This window comes from Mirounga leonina, unplaced genomic scaffold (genome assembly GCF_011800145.1).
Source record: "Mirounga leonina isolate KUSES-001 unplaced genomic scaffold, KU_Mleo_1.0 Mir_165, whole genome shotgun sequence".
NCBI classification, from domain to species: domain Eukaryota; kingdom Metazoa; phylum Chordata; class Mammalia; order Carnivora; family Phocidae; genus Mirounga; species Mirounga leonina.
Window position 1 is genome coordinate 80,742,334 of NW_023270415.1, and position 4,104 is coordinate 80,746,437.

Genomic DNA, 4,104 nt, shown 5'->3' on the forward strand with positions numbered 1-4,104 from the left:
GCCGCAGTAACGGAGCACCCGGCGCCACACGGGCAGGAATCCCCTTTCCAGACTGAGGAATGGGGTTCTGTGTTGGAGTGTGTGGGTGCAGAAGCGAGGTCCAGCAAGTCTGCATCCAGAGGCACCTCTCTGAAGAATGGATCCAAGAATGGGGCAGGGGCACTGGGGGCTGCCCTACCATGGGGGGGGCTCCAGCAGGGGCCGGCTCACCATCTGGACACCCCGAAGATGCCCTCGCTGGTCTCCGCAAACCACAGCCCGAATCCACTCTCACGCAGGAGCTCCCTGTGTGTCAGGAAAACAAGAACATCACCTTCATTAGCCATGATTGCGTCCTGGTTTTTTTGGGAAGCTGTGACTCAGTGAGATCTGGCAGCACCGTCCGTTGACAGGGTGAGTGCCGCCTGTGAGCCCAGCACCCCCGCAGACGCCAGCGAGGGGATGCCTGCCTCAGTCTCCCCCGACTCGGGGCTCCCCAAGGCAGGGGTAACCGCCACCCCCCCACCCCGGCCCCTGGGACTCCGCTGGTCTGGAAAAGCAAGCCAGCGCCCAGGCCCCTGCGGCTCCTCCGGAGAGGGAAGGATTATTAAGCAGAAAAGCCATAAATGTCGTTGTATTCTGCCGGGTGTCTTGCCAGCCTGTAGAAGATCAATTATTTCTGGTTTATGGACAACTTAGCCGGGAATGTTGCTGCAGCCCGTGACGCCCCATTGGTTTGTCCCTGCCTCTCCTGCCCCGGGACCAGCACCAGAAGCCCAAGTGCCATGATGGATGGCGCGGCTGGAGCAGGGAGCCAGTGATGCTCCGCAAAGGACAAGAGTGCATTCCGCAGCCCGCAGGACGCCTCGGGGCCCCGGGGTGGGGTGCTGCAGACTGTCGTGGGGGCCTCTGCCATGGAGGGGGGCTGGGGCCCGGGCTCTGCCTCTCATGAGACGTGTGGCCCTGGACACACGTCATAACTGCTCTGGGCCACTGTCTGTGACGACTCATGCTTGGGCTGAGGATCAGTACGAAAGTCAGGCACCATGTGCAAACCTTGCCATTGAGGCAGGCTCCCCACAGGCCGGACTATCTGATCTAGAACTTTCCCTGCTTGTGCTCATTTCACCCTCAGGCAACTCCACGAGGTGAAGGCGTCGCTCTGTGTTGTCAGGTGCCCAATACAAGGGGCCCGCGCAGTGGACTCAGGCCCAGATGCCACGTGTCTCTGAGCCTCACTTTCCCTGGGTGGCAGGTGGGATGGAGGGCAAGAGGGGCACCGTCAGGCTCATGACCCCGAGCACCACGTTCACTGTTGTCACCCCGGGGCAGGACCATGGAAGGGGAGGCACAGAAGGGCCGTGTGGCCAGCTCCACATCCAGCGGAGTCCAGATGCAGGGAGGCAGCCCCTGCCCGCTAGGGCTCCCAGCCGTGAGCACTGGCTGCTTCCGGGCGTGGGGTGACCCCCCCCATGGCTGCCGCTCCCCCTCCCCTGCCTCAGCCCTGCTCTCCCTCTCCCCGCTGCCTCTGGCCCCATTCCCACGGCTTCCTGGTGCCCTCGGTGACTCCAGCTGAAGGGAGGGAGGGAGGCGCCAGGCCTCTGGGGACAGGGAGTTTGCCCGCAGGCAGCTGCTATGCGGGGGGCCTGGATGGGAACCCACACTCTCCACAGTGTGAGGGGGCCCCCAGAGTGATTCTGGAAGAGGCCAGACTCCTCCTGCCACGTTTCCGGGCCCGTGCCCTGCCTGCTCCCCTGGAGCCTTACTTTACAAGGGGACCGAACCACCCTGTTATTTAATCAAGTTGTCAGAACAACTGATCTGCACCATGTACACAGCTCCTTCCCTCTCTCTCTGCTTCCCTTCCAGATTCAATAAACCCTGAGAGGGTTCCACGAAGGAGGCATCAGTCACGCGTGAGGCGCGACGCCTTACGTGTGCAGCACCCAGCCCAGCGGGGGAAAGCCCCCCTAGGAAAGCTGGGACGGCTGCTCTGGGCAGGGGAACCGGCCATGGGCAAGGGCAGGAGCTCACAGGGAGTCCACGGGGGGGGTGGGATGGATGCGATCAGGGGAGGCTTCCTGGAGGAGGAAATGTCAGCCCTGTGTCTTGAAGCATGAACAGGAGTTTGCCTGTAGAAACTGGGTGTGAGAGCCTCGCACACCAAAGGAACAGTGCGTGTGCGTGGCCATGGCCAGGACAGCAGGGGCCATGGAAGAACCCTTGGTGACCGAGTGGGGCACATGGGGAGCCACATCAAGGCCACAGCCCAGAGGCCCAGGTGAGGTCCTCGAGGTCGCCTGGAGGCCACAGGATTTCAGGAGGGAGGCTGCTCTGGGCCCCGCACCCCGCATCGGGGGAGGCATGCCAGGAAGCCCTGGGGCCCCCCTCACTGAAGAAGGGCGTCCCTCCCCACCAGCAGGGCAGTCTGGGTGTCAGTGTGAGGTGCGTCCAGAGCCAGGACAGGCGAGGCGCAGCTCCTGCCAACCGGGGATTCCGGCGCCCCCCTCACGCCGGGCTCTGAGCCCTGGAACCGGGCGGCGGGCACGGGCTGCTGCAGGCCTGCACCAGGTGGGGGGCCCAGGGGCTGTGGGGACCGAGAACGCTAACCAGCGGGGTGCTCGCTCCCGCCGCAACACTCGACTCCTCTTCTTAAAATTTGACTTCTCACCATCCAATTCTGCTGCCCCAGGGTCGGGGGAGCACGCCTGCCCCGCGGACACGGGCCCAGGGGCCGGACGCTCCCCCCCACGCTGAACGGGGCCCAGGGCTCCTGTCAAGGCCTCGGTGGCCACGTTATCAGCAATGGCTGGGTGTTTTATGCTGAACACGAAAGATATTTTACACGGGAGATTTAATACGGAACATTAAGAACCATTGAGATCACTCATATCAATTGAAGATACAGTAATTGAACCCCATAAAGATTACTGAGAAGCTGGGGGAGCTCTGAGGAGAGGCGCGAATGGCGATAAACGGGCCCCTCCCTGGCCCCCACCCCCAGAGCACTCATTACACATGTGCACGGGCCTCTCTCAGAGCCAGAGACCCTCAGCACGACCGGTGGGCTGCAGGGCGCCCCTCTCAGAGGGCCTGGGCAGGTCCAGGAGTTTCTGTGCATTTCTCGGGTTTCTTGGTCAAATATTTGACTAACAGAGCAAAGGGCCCAAGGACTTTAGCAATTTCATCTCACGAGGCGGGACGTCTCCGTGCTGTGTTCTGAACCCTGGTCTCACTCTGACCCCTGTCCCCAATCCCACGCTGAGCCCTGACCCCAGTCACACACTGGGCCCTGACCCTGGTCACACTCTGAGCCCGGCCCCTGGTCACACTCTGGGTCCTGCCCCTGGTCACACTCTGAGTCCTGACCCTAGTCACATCCTGAGCCCTGATCTTGGTCACACATCTGAGCCCTGCCCCTGGTCACACTCTGAGTCCTGCCCCTGGTCATACTCTGAGCTCTGACCCCATTCACACACTAGGCCCTGACGCTGGTCACACTCTGATCCCTGACACCGGTCACACTCTGAGCTCTGACCCCTGTCACACTCTGGGCCCTGACCCTGGTCACATTCTGAGCCCTGATCCTGGTCACACCCTGAGCCCTGACCCTGGTCACACGCTGAGCCTTGATCTAGGTCACACACTGAACCCTGAACCTGGTCACAGCCTGGGCCCTGACCCTGGTCACACCCTGAGCCCTAATCTTTCTCACATGCTTCGCCCTGATCCTGGTCACACTCTGAACCCTGACCCTGGTCACACTCTGAGCTCTGATCCTGGTCACACACTGAGCCGTAACCCTAGTCACATCCTGAGCCCTGATCCTGGTCACACATCTGAGTCCTGCCCCTGGTCACACTCTTGAGTCATGACCCCAGTCACACACAGGGCCCTGACCACGGTCACACACTGGGCCCTGACCCTGGTCACGCTCTGAGCCCTGATCCTGGTCACACTCTGAGTCCTGACCCTGGTCACACACTGAATCCTGATCCTAGTCACATCCTGTGCCCTGATCCTGGTCACACATCTGAGCCCTGCCCCTGGTCACACTCTGAGCCCTGACCCTGGTCATACTCTGAGCCCTGATCCTGGTCACATGCTGGGCCCTGATCCTGGACA

General features: G+C 61.9%; 1 protein-coding gene across 1 annotated transcript in view; it reads right to left on the minus strand.

Moving 5' to 3' along the window:
* Window positions 1–264: 264 nt before the first annotated feature.
* Window positions 265–4,104, minus strand: part of TSNARE1 (t-SNARE domain containing 1) — a 163,606-nt gene continuing 159,766 nt past the window's right edge. Inside the window, exon 15 of the mRNA XM_035012034.1 lies at window positions 265–285. The gene's annotated coding sequence lies outside the window, so the exon portion shown is untranslated. The remainder of the gene's footprint in view (window positions 286–4,104) is intronic.